The sequence below is a fragment of the Balearica regulorum genome, chromosome 1 (genome assembly GCF_011004875.1).
Source record: "Balearica regulorum gibbericeps isolate bBalReg1 chromosome 1, bBalReg1.pri, whole genome shotgun sequence".
In the NCBI taxonomy this organism is placed as follows: domain Eukaryota; kingdom Metazoa; phylum Chordata; class Aves; order Gruiformes; family Gruidae; genus Balearica; species Balearica regulorum.
Window position 1 is genome coordinate 39,434,180 of NC_046184.1, and position 24,615 is coordinate 39,458,794.

The window sequence follows — 24,615 nt, forward strand, 5'->3', positions numbered from 1 at the left end:
AAGCCAGTGTCCTGCTTTTTGTTCTAACACGGCTGAAACTGTATGAGACACCATTACTGTAATTTTCTGGCCCATTGTAAATTTGCGTGCTTCCTGTACATTCAGGATAACTGCAGCTACTGCTCGTAGACATCCAGGCCACCCTTTGCTTACTTCATCCAATTGCTTAGAAAAGTAAGCTACTGCTCTTTTATAAGGGCCTAGTTGCTGAGCCAGCACCCCTAAGGCTATTCCTTGCCTCTCATGAGAAAATAGCCAGAAGGGTTTAGACACGTCAGGAAGACCTAAAGCCGGTGCTCTCATCAGTTCTGTTTTCAGTTGTTCAAAGGCTCTTTTTGCTTCTCCTGTCCAGGTCAACTTTAACTGATTATCTTTTAGTAATTGATTCAATGGTTTTACTAAGAGTCCATAATTATATATCCATAATCTGCACCATCCTGTCATACCTAAAAAGGTCCTAAGTTCTTTCGCTGTTCCCGGCAATGGTGTGCGGCAAATAGCTTCTTTTCGACCTTTACCGAGTTCTCTTTGTCCTCCCGAGATCTCAAATCCGAGGTAAGTGACTTGTTGCTGAATCACTTGGGCCTTTTGCTGGGAAACTTTGTATCCACTCAATCCTAGAAAATTTAACAAGCTCACTGTCCATTGGGCGCAGTCCTCCTTAGTAGTTGTAGCCACTAGTAAATCATCCACATATTATAATAAAGTCCCTGTCTGAGATGGAGGAGTCCATGTTTCGAGTTCTCGGACCAACTGGTTCCCAAAAATAGTAGGGCTATTCTTAAGTCCTAGAGGTAACACCGTCCAAGTTAATTGTGTTTTCCTGCCTGTTTCAGGATTTTCCCATTCAAAAGCAAACAGCTTCTGACTCTCTGCTGCCAAGGGCAGACAGAAAAATGCATCCTTCAGGTCCAGTACGGTAAACCAAATTTGGTCCTGTACTAGCTGATAATTCTTCCCATCCGGTTTCTTCACCGGTAAAATTGGGGTATTATACTCTGATTTACATTATATGAGCAACCCGTATTCTATAAAGTTGAATATTAACCTTTTAAATTCCTTTTTGGCCTCTATTTTTAATGGGTATTATTTTGTCTTACCAGATTTGTTCCAGGTTTAAGGATAATTCTTATGGGTTTCGCTCTTCTGGATCTACCCGGGACCTCATTAGCCCGTGTCAAAAATGTCACTGTATTCTTCACCTCCTCGGGAATTCCTTTGTTAGTCTTAGGTTGCTCCTGCAACATAAAAACTCTTGCCTCAATGGCTTTAGATTCAGGGATTAATAATTGAACTTTTCCATCTTTAAAGGTGATATGCATTTCCAATTTACTCAATAGGTGCCGTCCCAAGAGTGGTATAGGACATTCAGGCATATATAAAAATTGGTGAGTTATCCATTGTTTTCCGAGCTTAAAATTTAAAGGATGGAAAAGGCACACTGTTTCGCTTTCCCTGTGGCACTCACAATGTTTACTGTATCATCGCTCAATTTTCTTTGATAAGTATTTAACAGAATAAGTTGCCCTGGTATTTGCAAGAAAATCTATTTTCCTTTTTCCCAGCTCTACTGTAGCCAGGGGTTCTGCTGGGGAGGTTTCCCCCGGTCCCCTTCAGGACCTAGTTCAAGGGAACTGAGGTTGAAAGGGAGCTGCTTATCGTGCCTCCTCCAGAACCTCTGGACTGATAGGAACAGGACCCCTAAAACGGTCCTTAAATTTCTGATAATCCCATTTTCAATGTCCCAGTTCTTTACAATATGCACACTGATGATCTCCTAAGGTATTAGTGGTATTTTGTGCTGGAGGGGTCTCACCTCTCCCCCTTGGTATTGCCGTCCTCCCCTGAAGTTAGTTTGCTGACGCTTCCTGCAGTGCAGCTCTCAGGTTACCCTCTCTTTCCCTGTCTCTCCCTGCCTGTCTCCGCTCTTTCATTTTCTGGTTGTTCTTTTCTAACTTCCTTCTACAAAACAACATCAATTGTAACATTGTATTATATTCCAAATTCTTATTCTTGGGCTGTTTTTTAAAACTTCTCCACTCTGATTACTTCCCATTTTACTATCTCGCCAACCACAAACAATCTTTACTATTTCGGTAGCACACTCCTTTTTCTCAAGGGGTTCACACTTTACACTTAGCACACTCTATGTCTGTCCCAGATTGAATTCACAATTTCTGTTTATACCATAAACATTCAAAAATGATTATTGATTCACAATATTTTTGGGGTGTCAAAAGCAATATTCTGATTCCCACATTTATCAACAATTCTACTTCAGGGGCTGCATCATTCGGATTTTTAGTTAATCTTTTAACACAGCAATAAAGGACATCCAAACTTACATGTCAATGCTACTATTAATCTAAATAATTACCCACAAGGGTATCATTAATCATTCGCTTCGTCCTTCTCCGGCTGTTTCCCTCGCGGGATAACAGAACCGCGGATCCGGACTCCACACTCGCTTCGTACGTGATTGTACGTCTCACACACTCACACAAATTCAAACACCTCAAGTTATACTTGAGAAAGAAAAGAAAGAAAAAGAAAAAAAAAAGAAAATTCTTGAAACTGTAACTGTTAAGCTCCTAAACAACCAATACCTCCAGACAGTTAGTTTTCAAGTGCGTGTGTGTGAGTAACAGTAACTGTTAAACTCCTAGACAACCAATACCTCCAGACAGTTACAAGTGCGTGTGTGTGTGACAGTAACTGTTAAACTCCTAAACAACCAATACCTCCAGACAGTTACAAGTGCGTGTGTGTGTGAGAGTAACTGTTAAACTCCTAAACAACCAATACCTCCAGACAGTTACAAGTGCGTGTGTGTGTGTAACAGTAACTGTTAAACTCCTAGACAACCAATACCTCCAGTCAGTTACTGTCCCAATGTATGCGAATAAGACGCTAGCAGTCCCGCATACGCTCAACCCTGCGTTATAACGTAACGACCTACGGGGAGCCACCAAACAACCGGTTCCAAAAACAGAGTAGTAACTGTTAAACTCCTAAACAACCAATACCTCCAGACAGTTACTTAAACAAATAAAAATAAAAACAAAATATTTTAAAGAATACCTTTCAATAGATGGTCCTTGTCTGCCCCCGCAGTGATCCGATTGAGGAGAGGAGTCTCTCCGGAGAAATCCCCGGGGGTACCCAAGAGAGTCCCAATCTCAATGGGTCCTGCAGCCGGGCAGAGAGGGTCCCATCTGGGGTGCCAATCTGAATCAAAGAAAATTCACTCAATAGCCAATGTGACTATTAAGCAGGTATCCTTTATTGCAGCGCTGGGAGTCGCACCGGGATATTTCCACGAACGTGCGTCTCGACGAGAAACAAATTGTTCGTGATTTATATTACAAAAGAGTTTACATATTCATTAGGTTTCTGATACATTTAATACATATTCATTATTATTCCGGGAACTCCTGAATATATGCTAATGTCCTGATACGCCTGCGCAGTTTCTTTCTCAGGTGGTCGTCAGGGGTCGTCCTCCTCAAATCTTCCTCTTTCTCCTCTTCTTCAGTGTACAGAGTTGGGTGACCTCTTCTTCATTATCCCCGTTTTGCAAGCTCAGCAACCTTGTTATCCATCCCGCCCAGATGGTCCCAGGCTTGTTGGCATGTTGGGCCTCCCTTTATCAGGTTGCCTCAAACTTTGTGTCTTTTCTAGTTCATACCCAAGGACTATTCCCTAATTTACGGCTTCTCTTATCCTGCTTCTGCATTCCAACTATTTTATTGATTGTTTTCTTTTGTACTGGAGCATGAGACAGGCGAAGCCTGAGTTTGTGGGGCCTGACTCAAGTATTGCCAAGTTATATTTTTTTTTTTTTAAATTGTTATACGCTAATTAGATTCCCCTATTCAGTAAGGTCCCAGGAAAGGAAACTAATCTTTCCCTAGTTTTACGCAGCAGAAATAGATGTCATTTACTGTAACAGTGGCCTCACTTATGTGGAACAGACCTTCCAGTTGGAGCTTCCAAGCACCCCAACACTTCTATTTTGCCAAGCTTCCTGTAGTGTGTGTGTGTATAAATATATATATATTTATATACACACATTTTCTGTCCTGTGTGAGCTATGAACTCCAGGTGTAGTGACACTGGGTGCATCACCTCTGAACTTAAGCAGGGGGGCAATTGCAGGACATTTATATGAAGATTTGGGTGACATATGCAGGAGGACAAAAGGGTGGATGTGCAAAAGAGAGCAAACACACACTGAAGATATGAAGCTGAGAGGCAAAGAGGGTCATCTTCAAAACACAACAGAGAGGACAACTGCAAGGTGTCCTACTCCAGTGGAGTTGTCTGTGTGGTGGCCTTGTGAGGCTTAGAAGCTCCTCACTCCCTAGATGTGCTCTCTGTCACGACTGCAAGTACCAGGATGGAGGCTTGTTTCAAAAACCTGCTTAATCAGGGAGTGAAGGTGCCTACTGAGATGCCGCTGTTGAGCGCTGCGGCTTCCCAGTGCCACCCTCAGCTGCTGGCAGCTGTTGCTGGCACTAGCCAACACCCAGGCATAAATAAATGTCCTTTACTGTCTCTGCATGCAGTATTCAAACACAAAAAAAGGCAGGTAACAGCCTAGCCTATAAAACAGCTATGAATATATTGACATTTAACTATTGTGACTTAATCAAGATTTGTAAATACGTTAGAATGAGTAAGTGATACACTCAGTGTCAATTAAAACAAGAGGATGACACAGCACTGAGTTGATCCGAGCCAAAGATATTTCTTGATGATCTGAAAACTGCACCTATCTACTGCTGATGCTTGGGGCAAATTATTTGTGTAGGCTCAAACAATTAGAGATACCCTTCTGAATGATGTTTATCTAACGCTTCTTTCTTCACAGTAAAGACTGTTAATGCAGCAGTTGAGCAACTCCAGGAAGGCACAGTTATCCTGAGATAATCAGGAGCCTGAGGGCTCAGAGGCAGTCATCTGTGTTCTCTGCCCCAATTTCATCGGTATATTAAATTAAAAAAAAAAAAAAATCTGTACGTTAATACATCGTGAAGGTCAAACATTTCATTGCAAAGAAGTGTGGAAATTCAAAAATACGATTCCCAAAGCAATCCTAACTGTATGTTTACATATATATAGGTACGGTGTGTTTTCCCAAATATTATCACTGCTGTCATTCAAAACCTATTAGAAATGTGGACAAATTATTAGGAAACTGATGTCTCAAAAATTATTTATTTGCCTCCATGTATGTGTTTATGGAGTGTATGGGTAAGCAAATAACCAATTAGTTTCATTTCGATTTGGACATGCATTTAACAATGTTCTTTGATGAATTTTGTGATTTGTTTATATATGATGTGATTACATGAATAGAAGGGCAGAATTAAAGTTGATTTGTCCATCTTACAAATTCCATGTAACTACATGGAATTTATTTTATGTGATACTGGTACCAAACCACAGGACACTGGGTATATGATATGTTTTTAACTGTCCTTTAGGGAAATGACAGTTTCCATGCAGGTTCAGCTGGCGAGCTTTTCACCACTGCTATACTCTGAAAGAAAATGGGGTTGATTTATTAGTGGTGTTTAGGATTCCTAATTATGGGCTAAGCCACCTTGGAAATAATACTAATAAACCTGAAATGAGCTGTAAGGAGCCGACAGGCATCTATGTGACAGAATGGTTCATGACTCTGTGGTGAATAGGTAGCTTATTACAGAGCATTTAAAAAATACATCTCCAGAGTGTAAATTGGACTGGTAGACACATAGCTTTTCAACATAGGTGTCATGAATGTATGTATGTGGTGAGGAGTCCTGACACTGTCCTCCCTCACTATCTGAGAGGGCCATCTAATCACACCCTGGCTAGATGAGCAGAAATCCTGGGTGTGGAAAATGCTGAGAATTCCTGGCCCTGTGAATTGGTGACACTCGGTGTTCTCTGTACATTAAATAATGTGGGCAGCTCTGTTCACTTTCTGGAGTCCATGTGCCTGTATACTGCAATCCGCACATATGCAGCCTTCATGAACAGCCTAAATCATGCACAGAATGTTCCTGGGAACTAAAATACGATGTTATGCCTGGAATAGGGAAAATACAGGGAGAGCAGGACATGGGCCAACCTGGGAAAGCCTGAAGTGCCTCAGAACTTCTATAAAAGGAAGGATTCCCTCCTGAGGGCTTTTCCTCCATTACTGAATGCCCAAAGACAGACAAAAAAAAAAATCACTTAAACGATAAAAAGCTATTCACAAGAACTGGCTGTAAAATGACTGTTATCTCCAAGGCACTGCTCTTTCTCTTAATCCAGTGTTAGGTACCAAAATTGTTAAATAACATGGTGCTAATCTAGGAGTGTTTTCAGGGGAAAAAAGCTACAGTCCTCTCTTTTTGTCTCCTTGAAGGAGCATAAAGAAATAAAGTAAGAGTAAATGCTGATCTCTGAGCATAAATTTCAGTATTTATAGTGGATGAAAGGAAATGTAAAGACTATCTTGAAATTGATTATATCACACAACTCCACCCCAGAACTAACTTGCAATCTTTAAACTGCTGTGTTAAAGTAAAAAAGGAGACAAGATAAAAGATAGAGAAGAAGAGAGGGGGAGGGCAAATGTTGCTGTCTTATAACATAATGAAATTATATATAATAAAGCTTAGATGAATTTATATGAGTTGGAGAAAGACAGCATGAAATCTGCTACTGCCATTCATTGTGTCCCCACTGAAGTCTGAAACTCCCATAATTTGTTCATTTTTTAAGGAAAAGGGAGAATGGAAGGAAAAGAAATAATGTAGAAAACAACATGCGTTAGGAAAAGCAGGGAGCAAAACTAACAACTCAAGTGGCAATACCATTAAAAAAAAACAAAACCCAACTAGAAGTTTTATTTTATATTATGTCATTAAAATCATGGCCCTATGTCTTATTTCACTTGAACTGAATTTGGAAATGCCACATGGCACATACAAACGGGCTGCACAACTAGCATCACCAGTGGAGTATCACCTTTGCCTGTGAAACACAGCACCAGGGCAACAGGAGTATCGCCTTCACGCAAGGAAACGCAACACCAGGGCTACAGCTTCCATTCCGTCCCTCTCTTTGGTAGTGATTTGATTCACAGCGCTCCTCTTCACCCAGCCTCCTCCGAATGTTAAAATACTATTTAATGCACAAATTAGAATTAATTTTATGCTACTCGAGGTTGTAATAGAAGATTCTGTGTAGCACAGTAGTTAAAAGGCTTGGGACCTTGGAGCAATTCTGAATTTGTAAGAAAGGTTTGGAGAGGACAGTATTTACATTTCAAATACATATTTTTATTGATAAAAATTGAATATAACAACACAGACAACTCCTGGGAATTGGGTATTATGAATTCTTCAATTTGAAGTTCAGCAGAACTGCATAGTATAGCCTTAGTAAAATGAAAGGATTCATAAAATAAATCTATCACACAAATAATCTCTTCAGAACCTCAGGCCAGTTAAAGAACAAGAAGGGATTTGACCGGAGTCCTTCTGAAAGTGACAGCAGAAAGGGGCAAATAGGTTGTAGGCATACTAGCTGATAAACCAACCTGAAAGATGGGCTAAAATGAACCCAGAAAGCCCCAAAGAGTATTGCAAGAGGGAGCGAGAGGAGACAAAACGGGGCATCAACACGTCTCTGCACAGCTCCGATGCCACTGATTATAATAGCACCCATACGACACAAAAAAATGTCAAAACTTTTCCAGATCAGACTGTGAGCCATGGCCTGTGGCAGATGTAGCAACTTCTTTGGAGATGGTTTGAATATACGCGCTCATCGAAAATCAGCACGCTTGTCAACATTTTCCTGGTTTTACATTGGTTATCTGGGCGATACAAAGATTTGCTAAAATATTACCTTCCAACTAAAATACAGAATTGGATTAGTGGTAAGCACTTTAATTAAATGGTTGTTTGCGGGGTTTGTTATTTATGGACTTGTTAAGAGAGAATTAAAGAAATTTTTATCAGCTAAAAAATCCACAATGCATTCTTTTTGCAAAAAAAAAAAAAAAAAGGAAGAAAAAAATTACCCTGCTTCTTGGCTAGCTTTAAAAGGCAAGGAATATGTGCGTTCCTTGGTGTAGACTTTAACAATCCTCATTAAGACCTCTCTCCTGATTGTAGTTTCAGCAACAGCTTCCATGGCCAGAGGAAAGATATGGAAGAACAAGGCCATATCTACAAAGAAACCTAAGGAGAAAATGATCTAACAAAGTTATGAAAAAAATTCTCCTTCTGTGCTGAACATTTTGTTCTTCTAACCAAACTGAGTACCAAAACTAATGAACTCCTAACATAACTAATGATTTCAAGAGATCCCTGTGAATGCTTTTGGCCCATTGTATTAATTAAGGTTTGATTCTGAAGTGGGCAGAAATGAAAGGAAGCAAAGAAAAATCATATCTATATTTCAGTCTAAATTGCTGTGTTAATTGGGATATAATTCTGCTGCTGGGGGAAGCAGGACAAAAAACGCCAACTATTTTTAGACCTGTCATCATTAAAAATACTTGCTCCTGCCTTAATATTGACATAAACCAGAAGTGAATATATATTTTAAATGCAAGTATTGCTAAATGATGCACATCCCTCAAGGGCTGAATATAAGTCCTGGTATAAAGCTCATTAAAATCAACAGTAACTTTTCCTCTGTCTTCAGTAGAGTCTGAATCTGGATATAAATGAGTATTCCAAAAAAGACTAACAATGAAAAAGAAAAAAAAATCAAATAACAGAAGAAAGGTTTGATAGTTAAAATGTTGGTTCTGACATATAGTTATAATTATAAACACTCTTCCCAAGCCAAAATTCTGTACTTTAATTTTCTAGTAAAGAGAGTCAAAAGTACCCACTTCCCATAGACATGATGGGGACTACCACTACAGTCCCAGTGCTGTCTTTGCTCAGGTTATTCTATTCTGCTCAATGCATTATTCTAAAATATCTGGTCAGAGGGTGAAGAAGGACATTCTCAGGAAGAGTGCAGAATTTTAAATGGGGGAAACTCAGTGTTAGTTTAGAACTTTATACTGTTTTGTTATCTAAATTGTGAATGTATCAGTCACCATCAGTTAACTGCCATTGCAGCCGGTCTTTTTATGGAAGACTTTGAAGAACTATCCAGGTTATCACAGGAGCTGGTGATTCAGAAGGTAGTAACCTTCTTTCTGCATCATGTGCTGCTAAAAGTGTTCTCCTGGAAAAGGAGGGAAGTAAAACTTCTGAAGCTTTGAAATTGCCAAAACGTGTTATTTAATTTTCAAGAGAAGTTTTTGCCTGTATCCTGGACAGATTCTGCTCCAGGTAATTACATTCCCTCTCTAGTTCCAATTGGATACATTATTCTTCATTTACTCTTTTAAAACACTTACGTTGCTGTGACAATCTTGTTCCTTATCTGATCAGCTGGTTGTCCAATGCAATTTGAGAGATCTTTTCAACACAGGATAAAATAAAGTAGGCTTTTCCTTTTACCAAATTAATCCTTATTTTTAAGAATTTAAATTCCAGAGCTCAGGGCATTTTCCTGAATCTCTCTGCAATTCAGAGTACTGTGCTTTCAAAACAACCATGTTGTGAAACAGCTATTCCTTGCTTTATCTGAAGTAACTGCAGTGATATAAAAAGTAGTCTCTCAAAGACAGGAGAAAATAGATTAAAAAATTATACCCCCTGTAAGTAAATGTTGAAATTTACAATTCAGATTGCAGTAGTGTCCATTGCGTGTTCTTCTCCAGCTTAGAAAAACAAAGGCATATTTTGCTTCTCAAAGCACTTATCATGGGGTGGGGAGGGAGACAAATCACAAGATAAAGGGAGGGCTATACTATATGAACAAATAGTAGGATTTGGGCCAATGGGAAGGAAAAGGGTTAGCCCAGTAAAGGATATTGGCAGATAAATTGGAAGAGTAATGGAACATCCCTAAGAGATAGGAAAAAGCATTAATGCAAGATAGTTTAGAGGAGGAAGAGGAGCAGAGAAGTGATTGAGGATTTTCAACAATGAGGTAAACGTATGGAAAGTGAAAAAGACTTAGGGAAGAAAAATCTTGGAGTTAAGTTTTAGTCAAGCTTGTGCTTAAACCCCTGTTTCAATAACTTTGATTACTAAATGGCAATACCTCAGGAAGATGCAATGAAGGGAGGTTAAGATGCACAACTGCATAATGGAAGCTATGTCAGAAGTGAAGATGATGAACTGGTAGAACTGATAATTATCAGTGTAAAAATCTCAGGCTGAAGTTGTATCAACAGATATGAAGATGTGGAGAAATTGCACCGAGTTTGCAGGGGAAGACATGTCTCTGAAATGTCTTCAAGGAGCTTTTCAGGCAGGCAGGTATTCCCCCTCTACGTGACTAAATCTTCTGAATGTGGAGAAATACCAAATGAAAATCACGTTGAAGGATAAAGATCTCTCACACATATATTTCTCAAAAATAACAGACATTTTTCTTTACTGTTGGAGATGATGTCTTCTCATTGCTCTCACGATCCAAAGCACATTCTGATCTAGTAAACACTCTCTTGCTGGAACAATCGAGTCTCTGAGCTAAGAATCGACCCTTTTCAGTCCATTCACCAGAAAAGATGAGAACTTTGCTTTCTCTCTGAAAGCGAAGCATCCTCCTAGATTAACCAAATGACATTTCTTTTCCCTTCAGGACAAATTTCTAGAAAAATTTCACAGCTAATTGGCACGCAGCCAGCACAACATTCCCTTGCACCGCATGCCCATTAAACTTCAGAGTTTGTTGGCACAAGGCAGCTCTGCATTCTGTCCCAGAGATGGCTGTATTTCAGCAGTAATGAAACTGCAATACATAGAGCCACATTCTTTGCTCCAACACCCATGCAGCCCCAGTGAAAACAATGCAGCCAAAGTTAGGAAAATTATATGGAGGTGACCAAAGGCCACCCTGTCGAGCTTTTATTAAAGCATCGTTTAAAAAAATATTCCTTTGTTCTTCCCAAATAATCTATCAACTCACTCCCTCCCCTCAATAATTCCACATAACTTTTTAACAAGATCTGTCAGTATTTTCCTCCTCCTCTTCCATCAGAGGGGATCTTCTATGTTCCCTTGTAGCTGTTCTCCACAACAGCCATGAAATTATCACACAGCTCACTGTGTTAGTGATGAGCAGGCTGAATTAGCTCCAGCTAAGCACTGGTCATTGAAATAAGAGGTTTTTGAAGTACAGGCAGGAAACTGGTAAATTGGGACACAGAAGTTACAGCCTAAAGGACAAGTGGTACAGTGGTTTGGAAAGCTCTATTTGTCATTAAGGTTTATGGGCATAAGCAGGTCTCTGGTTTTTTTGTTGTGAGCAGGTGGCTGGGTATTCAACCTCCTTCTTTAAAAACTCCGTATCGATGCTGAGCACAGGCAGGCCCGCTAAGGAAAGCTGATGCATCTCTGTTGTTCTCATTCAACACAACAGCACTTTAAGCCCTATCTCCCCCATTTGTTCCGTATTCCTGGTTCCCTGGGGAGCTGCTCTATCATAGGGGCACCTCTGCACTGGCACAGTTGTTTGAATGACCATCAGCGAGTGTCTCAAGCACATGTGAAATGCTCAGCAAGCTGAGCAGAACAAGCCGTGTGGAGTACCGGGTGAGTATGCTTAACAAGCACACCAATTTCTATTCACCGGTCACACTGATATGAGTAAAGCTGGTTTAAGAATTGAGCTGAGGATTAGTTAGATGATTCATAGGAAAATCCAAACTTAAGGGCCCAATTTACATTCAAAGTATGTGGCTGAGAGAGTTGGGAAAAGGAAACACTCTGTCTCTTGCTCAGAATGGATCCTAATTGCCTATTTCTTCTAGTTACAGTGATCAATCTCCAAGCATGTCTATATTAAGTAAACCATATGTGTATATACGTGTATATACACTTCTTTTAAAATACTGAGTTTCAGATTCCCCTGTATGAAACTCAAAATGCCAAGATCTGCTCACGGGAGATTCACTCAGACTCCCAAAGGCCCCTTCCCGTTTTCACCTTGTATAGCAAAGAGCAGTATTTGCCCCACTGCTTGTAAAACACAGGGCAATTAAAGGCACGCTGTAAAATATTATCACGGTAATGACACACATCTGTTCCTGGAACACTGCTTGTTATTTGTGATTAATCTAGTTCACTGAAGAAAGTTGTGAGGGCAGAGGATATATCTTTCTGTTTGTTCTTTTCCTCTGCACAATGAGTATTTCTGGGAGCTGATAATAATATCTACAGACAAAAAAGACTAAAGAAACAGACACATTTTTCTATCTGGTGATAGAAACAGCTAATAATTACATGAGACGCTCTTATGATTTTTACTTGATACTGTATTTCATGTATTTTGACATCTCTCCTTAATGATTTTTGCCCCGCATAGGATGCCCCACTGAGAAAGGACTGGTTTCTATGTACTTGATTTCTCAAAACCTGAGCTCTCTTGCATTATCCGTCATTTACAGGGATTCATTATCAAAGTACTGCACAAGGGTTTAAGCTGTAAAACACCAAGAGATTTGTCTGGACTTTGGAAGAGATTTTATGACGTTTGGGATTTGGGAGCAATACTCTAAAGAAAAATATTTTTTAAATGCGTCACTTTCTGGATGCCTTGAATCTAGATGAAGCTTCTCTTACCAAGGGCAGTTCATTTCTCCGGTCATTCTCTGACTCCGTTTGCTCTGAGCTCTAGCGTCTCCCACACATTCATTTGAAGCTGTATGGTCTCCAAACGTTTATAGCAAGGAACTCTCCATCATGCAACTTGGGGAAATGTAATCTCTCTCTTTTTTTAATCCCTTTTCTATCTCTGTGCTACAAACAGAAAGCCTGTGCTTCCTCCACACCCACTCTCCTTGCCAGAAGCCTTACTGCAACTTCCTGTCAGTTTTACACACTGCTGTGGACTTCCTCTGAGCAAAAGTTTTATCTGAACATACCATGTTAACTATTTGCTTACTAAGTGTTTCCTTGAAACATAAATGCTCATTTATTTTTAACCTTTATCAGTTAAAACCTTTGTAACCGGAAAATATTAGTGACACTCAGAAAAAAAATGTGACTTACATTATTTAGGACTAAAATAAGAGAAAGGCTAAGAAATATCGTAATTATTTGCAGGCAATGGGCATCATGCTTTGTATCAGCAGGGCTAATGATAGGCTGTTCACATCCACAGGCGTAATAATCTACATAAAACCACTAGTATGTTGCATTTCTAAAACACCCTTCACCACTGGATCTCAAAACCCTTTTAGAAGTGTAAGAAATACCGCCCTGGCATTTATGTTTCCAGCTCTTAATGTTCTAAATTAACTTAAAGCAACCATCGTGTGCTTCCGACCCACCTCTGAGCTGTAACTAACCTACAGCTCGTACTTGGGACTTAGAACTTGGGTAGAGCAAGACCACGTTATCCCAGTGAGAACTTGGGGTGAGAAGGACTGTGTTATCCCAATGGATGTGCTCCTATGGAGCGCAAGGCGTCTTCGAGAACGTCTGACAGGGCTGGAGACGGGGCACAGATGGCAGGCCTGGTACTGCAAGGCAACTCTGGGCTCAGGACTCCAGCTTTAACACGCTTTTCCAGCCCCTGAAATAGCACATTTTGCTCGTGCTCCATCCCCGAGTAAAAATCTCCCAAATCCAAAGCCCGAGGGTGTGGACGAGGGCCCACGCGTCGTGCCCGCCTGACCCCGGCCCTCACGGACCCCGGGCTCGCGGAAGGGAGGCCTCTCTCCCGGCCTCCCTCCCTCCCTCCCTCTCTGCCACCATAGGCGGTGGCGGCGGCCCGGGGGAAGCCGCAGAGCCACACAGCGGGCGGCCCGGCCCGGCCCAACGAGGTTTCCAGTCAGGGCAGCGGCGCCGGAGCAGCAGCCACCCGTTCCTACCCGCCCTCCCCTCCGCCCCCGCCACCAGCCGCTCCGCACCGGGGGTGTGTACCCGGGGCGGGGGTGTCAGTGCCCCGCGGAGGCGCCGCCGCCTCTCGCCGCCCAGGCGGCCGCACCAACATGGGGCCCGACGGGCGGGGGGCGAGGGGGTGGGGGGATGGGCGGCCTCGCGGCGCCGCGGGGCCGTGCCGCGCGCCTGCGCAGGGGGAGCGGAGCGGCGAGGTCACCCCTCCCCTCCGCACCGCCCCCGCCGCGCCAGAGCGAGGCTGGGCGTGCGGCGTCACGGCGACGGCCCCAAGCCGCGCCCCGGCACAGGCAGCGAGAGGCAGCGGAGCGGGCGGCGGGCGGAGCGCAGCGGGCTCGGCCGGCGAGGCGGCGGTCGGCGGGGAGCGGAGGCGCTGTCCGGTAGGTCGCGGCGGGGAGCGCGGGTTGGGCCGCTGTGTCGGTGGGGTGGGGAGCGGCGTGTCTGGTACAGGTGGCGCGGCGGGGCGGGGACGGGCCGGTGGGGGCGGTGGTGGCGGCGGCGGCTGGGGGGGGCGGTGAGCGACGGCGGGGAGCGGCGCGCTGTGAGGGAAGGGGCACGAGCTTGAAACATGGCGGAGGAGGAGCTGGGAGCCGCCGCCTCGTCCGGCCTCAGGCGCGGGGGGACACTACGGGGGGGTGGGGGGAGAGAGCGGGGTGCTGAGGGGCGGCCGCTGCCAGCCGGACCGAGGGCCCGGCCCAGCCCTTCGCCGCCACCCCCTTCCCGCCGGTCCCCGGAGCAGAAGTTAGAGCGGAAGCGGAAAGTTGTAACCCCGCGGCTCGGGGCCGCGACGTGGGGCCCGGCCGGGTGCGGGGAGGGGCGGGTGACGCCCGGCTCGGCCCCGCCGCGGGCGGGGAAGGGGACGGTCCCCGGCTGCCGCCGCCGTCGTTGTCAGCGGGAAGTCCGAGCCGGAGCCCCACCTAGTCCGGTCGTCGGAGAGAAGCTGCTCGCTCTTTCCGGCCGGTGTGTGGGGGCGAGGCGGGGGGGGGAGGGAACGGACGAGCGACAGGCCGAGCGCCGGTGCTTGTGCCTCGAGTAGCCACGGAGTGGGACAAGCAGGCAACGTCGTGGCCAAGCGACTTCCCCTCCCGCTTATCACAAAATGGAAAGGAAAAGGGAATGACAGGGATGTTCATCTCGTCTAAACACCCCAACACCCGTGTCAAAGCAAATGGAAGAATTTGACTGACGCTTCCTGTGCCAAACCCGTCTAATAACCCTGAGATACCTCATACCCTTCTAGGGGTATTGGTGAAGAAGCCGTGGAAGGGAAGCAAAGTTTGCAAAGGGTCGAATAAAACGAAATCCGAGTGTTTTCACGCTGGCCTCAGATTACAAAAAGGGGATAATAAACCAAGATTTCCTGCAAAAAAAGATCAGTGTCCTTTTACTCCCATTTCCATCTTAAAGGGATGGGTTGTGCTGTTCAGGGTAAAACAAAAAAAAAAAAGGTGGTCTTTTTCTGACTGTTCTGGGGGTATGATAATAAGGTAGTACGGTTCCAAAGGAGAGGGTATTTTAGAAATGCCCAGCTTGAAAATTGCACAGGTCGTGTGTGTGTGTGCTTGCACTTATATGTTTTGATTAGTGTAATTTGTTATTTCCAGCATATAACAGCTACATCTTACCTCAACGTGAAACGTGTAGACAGTGTATTATGACAAAGACTTTCCAGTACTCTTTCACAGTAAAATATACACTGAAATTACTGTTACAAAAAACAAGACATGAAGCACTCTTTTTTTTTTTTTTTTTTTTTCATAAATTAAAAGGCAAAGAAGCAATCACATTGTCTTATATAGTAACCATTCAAAACCAATGTATTTCCCTTTGGAAGGAGACTCTTCCATGGAAAACTTGAAAAATGATTCAAATGATTGTCTATTGGATGACTTGCCTCTGTTAAAATTGCAAGGGTTTTTTGGAAAAAAGAATCTTGCTACAGTAAAGTGTTTTCGCTTTCTTTATTCATTGCATCTTTTGCTCAAAGTCTATCCTGTAGACTTCATTCTAGCTAAAAATATGCTGAGCGAATAGTGGAGGTTACCTTGGCTGTTCACATCAAAGGCTTTGCAAATAAACTTTCTAACTAATTAGATGCAGTGTTTTATTCCTTGGTACCTGCATATTTTCAGGTTTGCTTCTTTTAGTGGTATGAACTACTTTAACTTGCAGCTGTAGTGTAAAGCTGTAGCTAAATAACTGAGTTTTGAGTTGCACTGTACAATATGTGTCATGTATCTTTTTTGCAGCAAATGTGATCATACTTGGAGCACCTGTCTGCCTGGGGGTGAAATAATCTGCAAAACAGAGTTGAAAGACTATAAGTATAAAACCAGAACTTGTATATGGGGAGGAAAAAAACCAATAGTTTTTTACCGTCTGTAGCTGTGTGTCTTGCTTCTCTTACTACATATATGCACCAGATTAAGTTTTCTGAGTAGAATTAATATTGTGCTATTTTGTTCTGAAGCTCTGCTGTGGGACAGTTAATCAAAAATAAGTCTGAAGTGAGCCATGACAGTTCTCTATGTGCTGTGCCAGTTTTGCAGAGTAAAACTGACTTTTTAATTGAGAGCCTTTCTGGAGCAGAGGCAAACAGATGGGAATCTAGGTGAGGGCCTACTAAAGGAGAAAGAAATTACTTGTATGGCTGAGGAAGGAAGTGTGCTGAAGACTGCACTGTAGCTTGTTAGTAAATGTAACTGGGAATTAAAATAAACAGTTGTCCACCTATCATCTGGGATGTGAGTAGTGCGAGAGTCAGAGAAGTACTCGCTTACTGCTGTAGTGCCAATCCTGTCATGCACAGAGCTCTGCTAGCTGCTTGGAGCTAGGTACGGAGAGGTGCTCTTAAGGGTAAGAATATCTTATAGATAAAAACAGGCACTCTGGTGTCCTTGGGTTTATGGTAGGGGGGTTGGTGAGTCCTTTATGAATTGGCCTAAGTAATGCTTAGATGACTTTCAGATACCTAACTGGTGTTTGTTCTTCAGGGTAAGCTCAAGTTGTGAGTTTTAATCAAAATTCCTCTCTTAGTAAACAGATCACTAAGCATACCCTGTACAACAGAAATTTGCGTTTAGCTTGTGGTTGCAAGCACTGCCACTCTTTTGCCTCAGAATAAATGCAAAAGCGGACTGAAATGCACTGTGTAATGTCAGTGCGTTGAATCCCCGCTGAGTTGGGGCAGGCTTCTGCTGTGTTCTGTTGCATCTAGGTCAGGTAGAGGCATATTTTAGACAGCCTTCTTGTTTGGAGAGATTGAAGGAGTATCTACAGTAACTATACTGTCGTATTTGAAGACAAACTTTGTTTTCCTGCTCAGATATGGTTAAGATAGACTGTTGCTGTTCTTGCATAAAGCAGGGAAAAAGGAAGGGGTTTTGTTACTTGAATGTCATTAATAAGGGAACCTGTTTTCACACTGATGGAGTTTTCAAAGTTGTTCAGCAGTTGACTGCAGTACAGCTGTAGTATCTCACTTAAAGCGTCTAATGTATCGCTTTCTCCTTAAGGCCTGTCAGCCATGAGAAAACAGAGTGGGACAGGCACGGAAGCAATATTCTGATGAAGCTATGGCAGTTTCCTTGTAGAAGGCAGGCACTGTTTGGAGAAGACTGTCTGCTGGCACAAACTGTTTCTTCATGGAACGGTTGAATGAGGCTACCATCAAAAGCAGCAGTAGGTTCTGACTGGAAGCTCTCATCTCTTTAGAATGCCTGGAGAAACACTGGACAATTAAAAGTGAAAAGTTGTGGGGTTTTTTTTATTATTGCACATGCCTGTTTATGTGTGCTGTTGTGAGCTCCTGACATACTACATGTTCCTTTTCTCTAGCAGCAAGGAAAGGTAGGAAGGCTGTAAATGCCAGGTTGGAAATCTGCTTAATAGGCAACTTTTGAAATACAAAATGATTTGGGGGCCCTCTAGCTATTCAGGATGCTCTTTTTTCAAAGCAGTGTTGTAATAGTAACTTTTATTACTGAAGCAGTAGAGTGAAAGTTACTGTAAGACCCCGCAGGAATGTGTGTAACAGAGTTAAAGGAACTTTTTAGAGTTGAACCAGGAAGAAGAGGTGGCATTCGACAGTATCTTATACACTGTCTCACTCAGCTTTCCAGTTATTAATCTAAGGACTTGATGTTATTGGAAGTAAATCCCTGCTATGCAACTATGAAAAGACTGCCAATTACAGTACACATGGTTAGCTCATTCCTGGCCGAGGGATGAAGGCCAGACCATGGCGCAGGAGCGGGACAGCCTAGCCTTTCTAATGGACTGGTGTTTGCATCCTGTGGCAGAGAAGCAGCATCTCGTGTTTCTCTCCAGCCTGAGATTCTCTTCAGGGAACCCTAGTTTCTTAGATCGTTTCATATAATTCCTGCAGTTGTTGCAATACGGGAAGGTGTCCTAAATCTGAATGACTTGACCAGACCTTCTGCAAGAAGGATATTGCATGCCGCTGTTACTAATTCATGAAGTAACTTTCAATATAACCCCAACTGTAGAGCTGCGAGAAACTTTATATCATTAAATTTTGGACAGCATTGAAGAGCCAGAACAGGAGAACAATTTAGTTTCATAACTGAAGACAAACTTAAAGCAAGAATCTGCAGTCATAATTCTTATCTTTTTTCATAGAAACTCAGAGGAGAATGTGCTTTTTGCATCAAAATTTGTTGACATTGAGGTGAATGATACTTTTACTTGCTTTAATTATAATAGTTATTAAGTCTTGATTTCAGTAGGTAATCTGGATTAAAGGAAAAATGTAATTTAACAATACTTCCTTTAGTGTGGCTTCATAACTTTATGTGAAATTAGACAGTGCAAGTTTTTTCCTAAATGAATTTGCTATCTATTGCCCATATAATATATGTTGGCTAGCCCCTTCTTGAGTTAATCGAAAATAACTTGTGAACACAGGTACTCCCTGCAACTGTTTCCTTTTGTTTCTCTGTATTAGTTGTCTTAGCTTTAGAAGTCTTATGCTATTTTTTCCACTCAGAGTCTGTTTCTGCAACCTAACCCATTGTGCCTTCATTATTTATTTTTCTTTTTCATGTCTCAATGAAGGGAAATTTCTTAAAAGCATTCTTCACAAATCAGGAAGAAGCAAAAAGAGTACTACCACATCTGTGTTAAAGGTGAACTGCAGATACATGTGAGTTACCTGTGTGGAGTTCAAGAGGGGAGGTACAGGAAACAGAAGGAGGACCTGTACGTTGCTAGGTGTGGCACTTCAGCACTACTGAAATCAAAGTGTTTTCGGTAGTTGCAGGGCCAGACCAGCTACTTGTGTTCTTTTCTAAAGGTTTCATGTACGGTCAGTATTTTTTATTTTGGATGAAGCTAGTATGCTGAACAGTGCTTGTACTGCTTCAGAACCGAGACAATGCTGATAGTAAAGTTGTGCAGTTGTACAGTCCTTGCTTGCAGTTAATCAAACTTCTGTAACATCTGGTCTGATACTTCTCCCAAAAGTGATTAATTAGAAGACTAGTGGAAAGCTGCAACGTGTTGTGTTTTTTCTGAATGTGGGAAAGGCTAAACTGGAATGTGAAATGGAAGTAATCTATTAAGTGGAAGTTATCTAGGAATCTTATTCTCTACAATACAGTATTTAGGACTAGATTATTTGTTTATAATGTGACATTTACAGTTCAGACTGAGCTGTGCATGGCTGTGTGTCCAGGCTTATATGGTTAGTTAAGCATAAGGCCAGGCCAGTGACATACAGTGCAGGAACCTCTTTTTATTAATCTTGCAAATGTGAAGTGGTTAGTGAATTGTTAGACGTTGTAAGATGCAGTCAGTCACCCTCCTCAGATCTTTCATTGTGAAGCTACTTAAAGATAACATTTTGAAAGCTTGATGTACAAGATTACCCATAGGCATAGCCTACTTGGCTTCATGTGGTTGGTTTTTTGCCTATGACACTGTTAAAGGATTTTCTTGTGGTGGGGAAAATGTATAAATTAATACTGCATGCAAAATCTTGACTCTTATGCTTCTGAAGTTTTATTTTTAGAGTTAGTTATATATAAGGATATATTGTACTGTCCCTCTGTGACCCTTCTGACTTGTTTAAAATGGAGAATTGATGGGCAATAGGCATTCTGTGAGTGTGGTGGTTTTATTCCCATTCAGAGTATGGTCCTTTTGTTATTTAATGCCTGTTGTTTATATTGGTGCAAGTGTACAGAAAATGCGATGTGTTTTCATGGATTTTATGATAGCATCATCAGAAATGAGTTCTTGGCAAGTGCGACTTCACCTTCAGAGTTCTTGCACATACTACACCAGTCCATAGATTAATTTCCAAGATAGTTTTGTATCAGCAGTATTCAATGAATGTAATACAGTTTGAGGTGTCTTGGACTCGTGTTCTTAGTGTGCTGTGAAATGCTGTGTTCAAAGTCCAAGTTCTGCTGACATTAGTTATTTGAGAATATGTCGTGCTTCTAGACATTGATGTCAAATTGTCACCTTAGCACTTAGTGGAACATAAGAGACTATGTAGTAGTCCTCTGGCACCAAGAAGGAGCACTGGAAGAGGCAAGAGTAGCTGGCTGTCATGCTGGAGAATCACTCTTCCATTTTTTCTGATATATCTTTTTTGACTTAAGTAGCAGACTAGGTGGGATCTCACCAAAGGAGAGACACCCTGTTACTTGATACAGATCATCCTGGGCGTTGAGGAGGTTTGGAGGCCAATAGTGAGAAATCTGTGATATTGTAATAAACAGACATTATAACTCTCTTTTTTAACTGGATGCTTGGTCTTCAAATGTTCTTACTTCTGGTGTACAATTTTCTGCTTGCTTTTTATATCTGAATACTAGAGAGAAACAAGCATTTCTGAATTATAACTGTTTATGCTCATTGTATGTCCTTACAGTTTATTGTTACCTTTTCACCTTTCTTTTTATATTTGAGCAAATCCATTGCTTTTTTTAATGATCCTGGGGGTTTTTTTCCTGATCTTCCCAAATCTTTTATTTCACAAAATGCTCTGAGCTAAACTGAGGTTCAGCCAGAGATCTCACATAGAAAACTTAAGTGTGATAGCTGAAGTTCTGCAAAAACAGAGTAGCTGAAAATAAGGCTTTACAATTAAGTGCTTTAGGCCACTGTATGTGCTGGTGCTTGGCATCTTTTTGATCTGTGTTGCTTTTCATCAAACTCTTTAAGAGCAATCTCAGAAGAAAAGTGCTGTATCTATGTGAGTAGGAATCAGAGTGAGAAAATAAGAGTATTTCATGTGAAGCCTAGAATGAAAAGATCAAGTAGGTTGTACAGTTTTATTCTTGATAAACAAAGAAGTCCTGATTCCACCTCTTCCTTTTCTGCTGGAAACCTGGGTCCTCTCTAGTCAGGAAACTAATGAAGAACCAACATGAAGTACACGTTAGTTTGGACTTAATTTAACTGCAGTAACCAATATTTTGAACAATGTGCAGACTTGCTAACTGAAAGTACATCCTGCTTCTAGCCAGAGGCAAGATCTTAAGACACAGTTTGCAAATACTTTTTTCAAGACAAATACATCAACCTGAAAATATTTGTATTTTCAGGTAATGTAATTCTTCCATTACTTAATCTTATTGTGGACTGCTTTTACAATGAAATTCAGTGCTGTAAGTTTCACAGAGGAAAGCTGAAGCCTCTTTTCCAACCTGAATCTGCTGTGATAGAAGTGAAAATAAGGAACCTTTCACAGCCTTATATACAGAAGGCTGAAGTCATAGATCCCAAGAACCTAAACAGACGACGCATAGGTAATGGGTAAACTGGGAGCACCCTAATCAATGTGGAAATACAAGACTCTGGTTTCAGGAAGGATAAACGTGCTTCACTAGAACAGGGTGGACTGAAAAGTCGTTCTTCCACTCAGGCTTTGCCCAAAACATAGCTTGTTTTGAGATGCATATATTTAACTTACTGGAAGTAAAACTCTTCTTCAGTAAAAGATCAGGATGTAGTAGTAACACTTGTTCAAATGCTGTGGTGATTGTCATAGTCTAAATAATAGATGACTCTTAGAAGACCAGGCATGCTGATTTATATCTAGAAAGGTCTTCCCATCCAAACCTCTAGAGCTGATTTTAAATTTCAGTACGCTTTGGAGATCTTCTGCTACCTTATCAAAGTACATGTTTGATTTGACTTAACAACAAAGTGAGTCTTAAGGAACGACAGGTTTCTCCAGAAAATGGCAAGCTTTGAAGGTGCAAAGGAACCAAGAAGTATGGTCTAAACAAGAACTAGAGTGATCTTAAGAAGATTCAGATAGATTCTTGTGCAGACTTGATTGAACAAGTTTAACCCTCATTAATTTGGTAACTTTCTACTAAAGATCGAGTCCATGTAATAGAAAGTGTTGTGGGGATGAGTGTGATTCAAATTCATTTGGTTAAAATTGTTCAGCTTTTTGTGTAGGTGTCATTGTGTCTATGAGCTTAGGCTTTCAAGTGTGAATTAGTTACCTTTGGGTTCCTGCTCATAACTGTCAGGTTCTTCTGTCTCTTGGAAATTCCTGACGCATTAAATGAGATTTTTTTTTTTGAGGCTAAGATGCATCAACTGCTCACAAAGCAGATGCAGAACTACAACAGTTCACAGCTTAGCATGTTAAGATGGCCAGTGTTTCTTTTAGTGTGTTTTTTTTGGGGAGGGTTGTTTTGGTTTGGGGTTTTTGGGTTTGTTTTTTTTATAATACCCTCATCTGAAGCTTGTGACAGCTGAGCAGTTGCCTCAGAAACAACCTGGTTGTCTGTGCATCTACATATGGGCAAAGGTGTGGAGGTCAACTTCTACAGTTGCCATCATCTAGTCAAGGTATGCTTGTGAGTTGGAAGTTCCCTGAGGAGCCATCATTCCTAGGATCAAGATGCTACTGTCTCGCTGCCAGAAACAGAACAAAATGTTCTGCCCAAGTTTTGACCACTTCAATTAAGCATTTCAGACCTTTTACAAACCTACCTTTACCAGTGGATTCAGCTGCTAAAGTTAACTGTTAAACAGTTAAGGTTGCACCTCCATTACGGCAGAGGTAGCAAAACCATGTGGTGGAAGATGGTAGTTATTGCTGAGTGTTGGTGTATGCTTTTTTCAGTTTAACTTCAGGACAGATGTCTTTAGCTTTAACAAAAGAACTGTTTATGAAATTATGTATAATTTGGGTGACTTGGAGTGATGTTTACTGCTCACATTCAAATACCATGTTTCTATTAGGAAAGTATTGATTGAGAGGTCAGAACAGACTTGAGTTAAAATTACTTGGGACTTTGCTGGTACGGTTCATTTATCATGGAAGGAACTAATTTTATTCCTGTTAATGAATGCTAGTAGCTAGTATTCTCAATTTGCATAGAATCAGTGTCCTTTCAACAGATAAAACTTCTAATCTTAATTAAAATGACGTATGGGAATTTATAAGACTGCTCTCAGGCTACCAACCTGATTTGTAATAGAATTACTGTAAATCCTTCTATGGAAGGATACTTTGTATGTAAAGGGCCTACACCAGCCAGTCTGAAGTGGCCAGCAACAAAATGTCATATAATGATGAAGGAAATCTATACATGTGTGCTTTGATGATGTGTAAGTAATCTAAACAAACCTGAACTGAAAACAAACTTAATAATGAAGACAATGCAAGTAATGATACCTTGGTATGCAAGCTCTGGCATTGCCAGGGCTGTGTATGATGTGTGGGTTATAGAGAAAAATAGACAGGGGGGACAAAAATTCAGCTGGTTTTGGAATTGCAGTTGAACTGAGCATTGCCTTATGTCGGTAGAAGGAAACTCAATACAAGGCTTTACTGATTCAGCAGCCAGTGTCACAATCAGGGTAGAGCTAGGATTGCCAGATGTTAAGCAGATACCACATGGAATTTGAGGCTAGGTCTTTTTTTCTGCAACAGAAGTTAAGCTGCCTTTTTTCCAAAGAGGAGTATCTTAAGCCAACTAGCGAGTGTATTCTTGAAGTAACTTTCAAACTGCACGAGTGCATTTTTACAAGAGAAATATCTTGACTCTGAAAATTCCCATGCCTTACTTGTAGTCCTGTTGTGTTTAACTGTCTTTGTAGCTTGAAAGATAAAATTTACTATAAAAATTATGGAAAGAAGCAAATGCTTATATCTGCTTTTAATCAGAAGGATGCATATCAGGTAAAGCATGTTGGGTATACTATGAAGTGGCAATCTGTTAATTGATAAAAGTTTTAGAGCTAAATGCTGATACTTCTCTGTATCTAGAGAATGTATGTAGAGCCAAATTCACAGTGGTAAATTACCGTGTCCATCTCAAAACTTGCTGTATGGTTGAATACCTAGCTTATGTCTAGCAAGATATCATAATGTAATTGTGCATTTTCCGAATTTAATATACTTGTAGTATTTTTAAAATCTGAGTGTTCTTCTTTATTGTCTGCTTGGATTTTCTTTGCCACCATAAAAAACATTTGCAGTTCAGTTTCTTAAGGAATTCTGAGATCATCATTTTAGCTGGAAGTCTGACTGATAGAACATGAACAAACAACTTTCATGGGGGATGGTCACTACAGAAACAGGGAGGAAATGCAAAACCGTGGCAAACAGTCACAAAAGAATAAGAATAAATCTGATAAATGTTACAAAATC

The 24,615-nt window shown here is 41.4% G+C and overlaps 2 protein-coding genes across 4 annotated transcripts in view; one reads left to right on the forward strand and one right to left on the reverse strand.

The window, feature by feature from the left end:
- MDM1 (Mdm1 nuclear protein) overlaps positions 1-12,909 on the reverse strand; it is a 110,562-nt gene extending 97,653 nt beyond the window's left edge. For all 3 annotated transcript variants that reach the window (XM_075746208.1, XM_075746214.1, XM_075746200.1), the window contains exon 1: positions 12,687-12,909. The gene's annotated coding sequence lies outside the window, so the exon portion shown is untranslated. The remainder of the gene's footprint in view (positions 1-12,686) is intronic.
- Positions 12,910-14,182: 1,273 nt separating this feature from the next.
- RAP1B (RAP1B, member of RAS oncogene family) overlaps positions 14,183-24,615 on the forward strand; it is a 31,450-nt gene continuing 21,017 nt past the window's right edge. The window contains exon 1 of the mRNA XM_075746246.1: positions 14,183-14,344. The gene's annotated coding sequence lies outside the window, so the exon portion shown is untranslated. The remainder of the gene's footprint in view (positions 14,345-24,615) is intronic.